The sequence below is a fragment of the Ananas comosus genome, unplaced genomic scaffold (assembly GCF_001540865.1).
Source record: "Ananas comosus cultivar F153 unplaced genomic scaffold, ASM154086v1, whole genome shotgun sequence".
Classification (NCBI taxonomy): Eukaryota; Viridiplantae; Streptophyta; class Magnoliopsida; order Poales; family Bromeliaceae; genus Ananas; species Ananas comosus.
Window position 1 is genome coordinate 16,342 of NW_017893332.1, and position 9,953 is coordinate 26,294.

The following is a 9,953-nucleotide window of genomic DNA, read 5'->3' on the forward strand; positions in this document are numbered from 1 at the left end:
TAGATCTACGCCTTTGATCATTTTTATTCGTTAGATTATACTATTCAACCAACCACCCACTCAACCCTAGGAGGCCCACATCATCCTAACCGCACATCCCCTAATCCAAGGGCCAAAAACTTATATTTTATTTATAAATCTGTATTTATTTATTAATATTTCTAAATATATAATATAACATATTATATATGATGTAACATATTTATTATAATTTTAAATATATTTAATCTATATATAAAAATTATAATAATATATAAAATATATTAATTATTATATATTAATAATATATAATAAAAAATAATAAATAGTTTTTCATCTATTTTTTTTCCTTCCAACCAAACAACCATCGTGAAAAACTATTTTTCTTTTCCAACAAATCAAACACTAACTACGTAAAACCGTTTTTTCACCAAAAATTTTTTATTCACCGAAAAAAATTTTTCCACAGTTTTACGTGAAACCAAACACACCCTAAACGAAAAAGCAGTGATGTGGGGAAAACAAAGCCCTTAATAAAATTGGCAGCTTCTGGGCTGTCCTATGCAGTCTAGCTGTGTAGGCCGTGCNGATAATCACTACAAGATAGGTTTAGTAGTTGAGTTACATTTATATGCTTTTAGCATAGTGTTGAGACATGTAGTATACTTGACAGTTACCTATTTCATCACAGTATGCTCGACTGCCATGATAGAGCTTATACCTCATGTATTAATAAAGGGTTGTAACAGTAAACTATTGCCATAGGTTACTTTTCCTTATGATAGAATAGATGTACAACAGTTTGACATCGTGCTTATGAGGGATATAGTAGTATAGCACTTTACTTATGCTCTCTCTTTCAGCAGTTTATTACATGCTCCTTTTTATTGCTTATTATTATTATCGTTGCTTATCCTTATTTTTGGGGCCTAGTGGAGCAGGAGCTGAGGTCAGTAATTGCCCACTGGGAACTATAAATTATAGTTCTCACGCCCTCTTTTCTCGATGTTTTTCAGAGCCTTCCACGCAGGGAGAGGCCAGGGATTGCGGAAAGGTTATCGCCTCGGGCTAGCGTGCTTACCGAGGGATCGTTCGATAGGTGGTCTACCTCTCGTGTTTTCTTTTGTGGCGAGAGGTTGAGAGTTGTACCCGTATATGTATAGAGACCACCATTTTTGTACTAGAGGCGGATATTGTACTACTTATGATTTCTCTTATTGTCTAGCTTCACTTCTTTACTTTGGTGTAGATGTTAGAACTTTACTCGCTCTGATATCATTAGTTGCTAGTTATTTCACTTCTTTATCTGCTCTATCTCTTGCTTACTTCCGCATTTGTTGTAGACGCCTTATATGTGTGGACATATGGCGGGTCTGGGCACGCCACCGGGAGGGCCTCCGCCGGTCCCGGGGCGTGACAAAGCTAAACTGACTTGGGGTACTTTTATCTTTGGTCTCGGTGGTAGGGTGCTATCTACCGAGCTATGCCCTTTCCTCGCACCGCCGTGCCGCTCACGTATGGACCTGAAAAACGTGGGGTGAGAACTATATACATAGTTCCCAATGGGTATGGCCACCCAAGGGAAGAGCTTGACCCACCAGGTCCAAAGGAGGCAACATAAGCATGTTAGTCCAACAGATATACAAACATATAATTTTATACAACTAACAAAATCATGCATTTGGCTCACACAATGCACTAATGCGACAAATACAAGTAGAGCTTATGTTTCTACTTTCTATTACACATGCCATATCACTTGCCATTTTATATCATTTGCCATTCTCTCCTAAGGTTTCCCTTACCTTAGCCAAGATATTTTACTCGACTCGGTCTTGAGTCGGTCATTCATAACTTACCACCTTCATGGCTTAGCACTCCGGTGGCGAAATTGCTGCACACGCTGGACCGTAGCTCAAGCCACCGAGCGGTGTAATCCTTTACCTGACGAAGCCATGCGGCGGTGAAGTCGCTGCACACGCCAGACAATGGCTCAAGTCCCAGGGTGGCAAAATCGCCGCACACACCCCCTTGGTATCAAGCCCGGCGACGAAATCGCCGCACACGCCGAAGCTCCAATACTAAGACCATCAAGTTCACTAGATGTGCACATTCATCTATTTCCAAGTCAACCTCTCTAGGTTTACATTCTTATGTCCGAGTGGTCATCTGACCACTATGTTTCCCAACCTATGTTCAATAACACTAGGTTCAATACCACTATACTATATATAGTTCATAACCTAGGTTCAACAATACTAGGTTCTATGTTCTTCCCACCTAGGTTCACCCGACTCTAGGTTCAATGTCCAACTTATGTTCAATGACACTAGGCTTAATCTCTAATTATGTTATTTGTTATCCTAGTTGTCTACACCTAGGATTCATAATTCCATAACATCTAGTCCTTGCTTTCACACTTGTCGAGTTCTGTAATTTTCCTAGAGTTCATCGACCTATGTTCAATGTCAACATCCATTTCCATACAACTAGTTTACTCTACTAGTTCATTGCATCTCAAGGTTCACATGGCACTATATTCATAGATGCTAAGTTAGTAACTTGTATCAATAATTATTTAATACATATATCAAGTAGCATGCAATTTACATGGCAATAAATATACTTGAATCCCAAAATGCACAACATAGACATATATGTATGTCGGTTCACAAACCTAATTAATCTTGTGCGATGGTAGTCCCTCATTTAGAATCACATGCTTTATAATTTACAATTACTAATTGATCTACCAATTAACATGTCACGCCCGGTGTCCCATTTTGGTTTAAAAACAAAGTGGAAGTGTCCAATTTTTTTTTTTTTTGAAAACTTGACCCCCAGGGTATGCCAGATCCACCACAAATATAGGGAGTATACTGTTCACATGGACAGAGTCTTCCCTGTATTTGCACAACGTCGCACAAGTACAAGATACATAAATAGGATACAACCACCACAACTGAATATACAAACATTCATACATTCATACACCATTCACATTCAGAGTTTAACCATAAATCCACAGCTATTAGTTTAAAATATTTCCTACCCGGAAACTTGTTTTGAAATACTAATTCATAAAAATCACGAGAAAACTCTTTTAAAAACTGTTTCCCACACGGAAACCTTTTTCTTTTAAAACTCGCTACCACGAGGGGTAGAAAACCATTTTCATTTCACGAAAATCCACAAATCCTTTATTACATGCATGAAATCCCAAATATTCAAATGTAATAAAATATTGAACCATGTAAACTGTCTAAGTCATTTATTTAAAGAAACTAGGTTCGAGAATTAACCAACAACGGGACGGTGGCTCTATCGATCACTAGGCATGCTCCTCATGAACCATCCCACTAGGGCTCGCGACGTCACCTGTAATGGGGGTTCGGGGTGAGAACATGTAAACATGTCTCCCCTACCAGTGGGTACCGCAAGCGGACGAGGGCGAGGGGTACTCACCAGTCAAGGAGGATAAACAACAAAGGTATAGGTAAGGATAATACAGTAACAACGATAATAAACGAACAAGATATATGTATGCATAACTACCGCTACTGTATGTATGCATCAACCGGACGACAAGTCCAAAAGTACCCAATCTGAAACAGCCATATTGGTCCACACACCTTAGGCCTGTATGGTACTACAGTAGCAATGATAAATGAATGAACGAGATATACAAATGCATAACTACCGCTACTGTATGTATGCATCAACCGGACGATAAGTCCAAAATACCCAATCTGAAATTTGTGCTCTGTTTGTCCGCACCGCAGACCTCAAGCTGTGCACTGTTGGTCCGCACCGCAAACCTTAAGCTGTGTCCTGTTGGTCCGCACCGCAGACCTCGGGCTGTCACTCTACCTACAAATAACCCAAGGTAGCCTATGGGCTCACGGGTTGGCACCTCCAACCACTTTTCCAGAAAAGAACACTTTCTTGCGGTGGATCAGACCCCTGGTGTTCGTGAAATGCATACGAGTATAGGACGATCAATGCTAATATGCTCAATAGCCAACCGTCGGCAACTAGCCAACAATCACCGCCCCTCGAGGCGCGCCGACCAAAAGGTCATCAAACCATAAGGAACACAAGTACCGACCACTTAGGTCAACTAGGATGGAACAACTCAACATCCTTCCAAACGTATGCAAGTATCGACCACTCGCTGTCAACTAACAAATATGCAGAAGGACCGACAATAGGTAACAGGGATGTCAAGTCATGCATCGGTATAATCCAGTACAAGCCGTCGGCCACTAGCCGACAATCCCACCCCTCAGGGTATACCAACCGTATAGGTCATCAAATAGTCCAACCGAATAAACCAACCAAAAAGATCACGGATGTGAAATACGAGAACCGACCAACCAGGTCACAAATATCACATGTAGATAAATCTACTCTACTTCTACTCATGATACTAAACATAGAGACAGTCGAGTAGAGTATAACGGAAACAATATGAGTGTAAGGCTCAATATATGATATGCAATAATAACAACAGGAGAACAAAGGTAAGAGGATATCACCGAGCGTGCACCACTATACCAACTTCGGATCGAAGCACCCACCTGTAAGTATATGGTACTAGCCTTCCAACTGCGGAGGGAGTCACAACCGGACCTACGAAGGGTCCACCGGGTTAGAATCCAACCCACGAACACAAAACGCTAACCTACCAACCCCACCAATAACCCTACGGGAATCGATTTTCCAAAACCAACTGCCGTGAAACACCGGAAGTCCCGAAAACAGCACCGGGACTCCACCGAGACCCATGAACTGTCCCGGAACTCACCAACTCATACTACGAGTCGCCCGCTGCCACTAAGCACCAATATTCATGGGACTTGGCAGCAAACACATCGCTTCACATCGAAATGATTATCGTCGGATAATCGTTCCAATCCGGGTTCCCGAAAGTGTCAATTTCGACATCGGAACCCACCGTCGCTCACCCATCGTTTCCAAACCTTCGAAACGACATGGGTGACCAGCCAACAAGGCTCATCGACATAACCATTTACCACGAGGCACCGTCGGAATAATTTTGAACCGAAAACACGTTCCGTCGGCGGGTTTTGCCGACAAACGCACCGGAAATCAATTTCTGATCTCCGCAAGGGCCTGGGGCTTTGGACAATCAGTCCCGAGGTTACCCTCTGCCCACACATGCTGCCAGCAATAGCCACATAATGTATAATTACATAAAAACCCCCACGACAACATGAAATCACATTATTTCATGTGATTTCCTGGGCTTTATGGCCCGGCAGCGCAAACTGAGCGACATTCAGCCAAACCGAGACACCTGCTGATAGGTCTCGGCGTGCCGGAGGCCGTGCTCACTCTTCGGAGCACTGCCGGCCACTGTGGAGGGCGCACAAGCGATGCGAACTTCAGTGAACAGCGCGCATAGCGCCTAAATCGCGTCTAACTCGCAAATCGGGGGATCACTGACCCCAACGGAGGTGGGCACGATATTCAGCACGAAGTAAGGATCATTGTGCTCACATCCAAATATATCGGGGTGCCCTCGGATCACCAGAAAGGTGATCGAAACCCCAAAATGATTTGCCAATAACCTAAAATTAGGCTTACCAGACCAGTGGGAGCATAGGTAGGTCGCCGGCGGCCGGACGGCGGGCGCGTCGGCAGGGGACGGGTGCGACCGATCAGTGGGGTCTGGGTAGGTGCTGGCGAGCGGCGGTCGATGGCGGGGCGACAAAGAACGAGCCCGCACAGCTCAGCTCAGGTTCAAGGAGTCTGCGGCGGCTAGGCGGCGGCCCGGGGCCTCGGGGCGTCGGCGACCGATCACCGAAGGGTCGCCGGAAGTCCAAGGAGGGTGGGGCGCTCGTCGATGGACGGCGGCGACGCATGGAGGCCGTGCGCGCCCAGGCTCGGCCCGAGTTAAATCTGGGCGGCCGTAGAGAGTTGGGCGGCACGGGGGAGGTCGCCGGCGACCAAAGGAATGCGGCGTGGCCGGGCTAGGGCGGCAGTAGCACGCGGGCCACGAGATGAGCTCGGCTCGACCCGATCTAGCCGAGGGTGGCTGCAGGGAGTCCAGGAGACGCAGGCGGCGCATGCGAACGGCGGGGGCCGACGGGGATCACTCCGAAGGGAAAATCTCGGCCAGAGAACCCAGGCTCGTCACAAGTAGGTGCTTCCCTGCGGTCCATGGCCGATGAAGTAGAGAGACAAGTTGAGAGGGAGGTCGGGGTTGCTTTTTCGGTGGTCGGGGATGCTCGCCGGTGGCCGGGGTGCACGCACGAGTAGGGTAGAGGGGTTCTGGTGTCGGCTAGGGTCAGTTGGAGGGCTAGGGTGTACTAGGGTTAGGGTTTCATGTGGGAAACCCTAACACCCAATATATACATATGGTGTAAATTTGCCGATAAACCCTCCTAAGCTGTATATTTTCAAACAGGTCCCTGCCAGCGCGTGTATTATGCACACAAGCCCCTCGACGTTCGAATTCAGGCAAAACGACGCATAAAATATTAGATTTTTCGCGAATTTTTCATTTTTGCCAATTCCACCCCTCAACGAACATTTCACGCTTTTTGAAGATTCGTCCGTCAGATTTTCGATCGAATCACGCCATCGCGTTCAGCACGATTGGGGCATCGAATCTACTATTTCGTTTCGTCCGATTTGCTCGCCAATTTGCGACTAAACCCATCCACTCTCCAACTTTCCAACACCATACTTAAATATATGTGTAAAACCCATAAACTCCCTTTTTCTCGAAAATCGTGCATCAAATCTACAATCCATCAATGCCATTGGTTCCAGAATAGCCGAACCGTTCAAAACGAGCTATTGGATTGCTATGAACGGAGTCTGATACGCACCGGAAGCCAACTCTACACCGTGGCCTTTCCGAAAAAGCGGGTTAGTATTCACTTTAAATGAAAAATAAAAGTCGCGTAACTTCTCCATTCAAACTCGTTTTCTCCCGAAACTTGATGAGTACTTTTGTAATTAAAATACACACAAAAATATCGTCAACGGAGAGTTTAGCTACACTGTCAAAATCTCAGTCCTTACATAACATGCATCAATCATTCTTGTAAAACACTCTCTAGACATGAGAGGCGACCAAGTCACTTTGGTGCAATACAACCCACCTCAAAGCGCTCCCAATTGCTTATAAACACTTGCAATTGGGCTCCCAATGATGATTCGTCGCGCTTTAAGGCTAACGAACTCAAATCTTCATGAATCGATTCGTTTTCTTCGATCAATCGCCGAGGTCGCTACGCATCCCAATTAAAGTTGTTGGGCGTGCTTTTCTAACCTTTAATTAGAGATTTAGAGGGTCAATTTAATTCAAAACCTCATAGGGACAAAAATTCCAATTTCAACCCTAGGTTTCTAGATTCCAAGAGGATCTCAAATTTATGTTCAATCGTTTGATTAAACTAATTTATAATCATATAGAGATCCTAAACACATCAATTTTAAGGGATTTAACCCAAATCCTAACTCAAATCCATAAATCTCACTTTAGGGATCAAGGTCAAGAAATTGATCCACCAATGAAGAGCTCCAAGCTTCTTCTCCAAGACTATTTCCAAGTTTAATCTCTAATTTCTCCTCCAATTTCTTCTCTTTGGTGGAGAGATTACAAAAGAGGGAGAGAGTGATGTGAGCTAGAGAGAGAGAGAGAAAGAGAGAAGACTCTCCTTTCTCTCTCTCACAGGTTGGACCAAAACAAAGGGGAAAGAGGCAATATGTTACACACATAGGCCCTCCAACAATTGCAACATACAATTTAGTCCAGTTCAGATCTGATACTTTTTGCCGGAGCCCTTCTGAATGTTCCTTTGTACTCAAATTAGACAGTTAGGCTTGGTTAAAATCAACCAGAAGAACGTGATCTTAACTTTTCAGTTTTGAACTATTTTTTGTCACCGAAAAGTCTACCGACTAGCTAGTACCATTAGCAGATAGCAGTCAGGTTTTGTTTTTTACTTTTCGGATGTTGGAATGATATGAAATTTTAAATCTAACTTAAGAAAAATAATTCTGACATATTTTTAAATTTTCATAATTTTCTGACACTGTGAATTTTCTGCTAAAAGATTAGCCCCGTTACTTACAGAAAATTCTAAATCTCATATTTTTATTCCAATTTCACCACAAACTATTTCTAAATTATCTTTTACTTTTTCTAAGTCAATAAAAATAGTATTTCACACTACTTTTATTTACACTTGATTTTACTAAAATATCCTTCAAAATCTGTATTTTGCAGAACGGTGTACCGGTACTCGGACAGCTCCGGTACCTCGAATCTAGTTCCTTAAAATCCGAACGTTGGATTCTCGGATTTTCTATTGTGTACCGGTACCAGCTTCCAGTACTGGCACCCAGTACAATTTCAGTACCGGTACCCAGGTTCGATTCCTCAAAATCTGAGAGCCTAATTTCCAGTCTTTGCATTGCATACCGGTACCCAAGCTTGGTACCGGTAGCCAATGCAAAATCTACAACTTAGGCAGATTGCATTCCTTTCAAGCTCGTTTTCGCATCTATTTTGCGCCGAAAACACTCAATTGCTCTCCAAAGCTCGCCAGAACTTATTTAATTAGCTTCTTAAGCTAATTCCCGCCTAAACTTCATAATTGCAGAACTTTGGTATATTATACTTCCTTTCCCCCTCTCGTTTACCTCTACTCATCCCCTCTTCCCTCTTCCTCCACGTCCTCTCCAAGCTCCAATCCCATTCCCAAATCGCCCTCTCTTTTGGCCACAACCTTCTCCGCCCCGGACCCTCTCAGCCCTATGTGCACCAGCGCAACGTCGCCCTTGGCCACCTCGAGCACCACCGCATCGTTGGCGTCATCCACTTCGCAGCCGCCGATAATGTCTATGATCTCAAGTTCTTCTAGGAGATTTGCAGCATCGAGTATGCATCCCCAATAACTTTTGAAAATTATTGTTATTTTTTTTTATTATGTTGCAGTGATTCGTCGACGACATCCGTAACAAAAGAGTAATCCACGTCTCTCTTTTTCCCCAAAATTCCTTAATTTTTAGCAATTTTTCTCAAATTATTTACTTATTGATATTGAAAATTTTCAGAAAATTACATTTTTTGTGTTTTTATGCTAATTTTTCATGAATTAGGTTTTAGAGTCCTAAATTAAGCTTACTTTTGTGGGATAGAATGGGAAATTGCGTAGTTGAGTGGAAATTTGTTGATTAATGTCGATTTTGATGGATTTTGTTTTGCTAATTAGTGAATAATAACAGCCGAAATATTCCTTATGGGAAAGATTTCTTTTTAAAAAACATTTTTACTATTTTTTCGAGTTATTCTGCGGATAAATATAGAAATTGCTCTCTTACTTACCTTTTCTTTATTTTTTGGTGTTAATTTATCTTATGAATTAAGTATGGAATGAAAAATTGCATAAACTAAATGGAAATTTGTTGATTAATATTGATTTTTGGTAGGTATGGTGCTAATTATTGGTAATAATGACTGAAATATTCCTTATCTAGAACAAATTAATTTGAATTTTGCATATTTTTTCTTGATATGAACGAAATTGTGAGACCCCAGGTAGCCCTATATATAAGATATAATAGAGCTAAAACTCTCAACTCGGCTTACATATTTTGGGTGGTGGCTTGTCCCAAGAGGTTAAGAGAGTTAAACGTGCTAGGATTAGAGTAGTCCTAGGATGGGTGACCCTCGACAAGGAGTTTATCAAGCCAAGTGTATCGCCGTTGGGACTCCCCGGTTTTATTTGAACAGGGTTACTATCAAGAACAAGTACCCGTTACCCCGTATCGATGACTTGTTTGATCAGTTGCAGGGGTTGCGAGTATATTCGAAGATAGACCTTCAGTCTGGCTACTATCAGTTGAAGATAAAGCCGGAGGATGTGCAAAAGACCGCGTTTCGCACGCGGTATGGATACTACGAGTTCATGGTCATGCCGTTTGGGCTCACA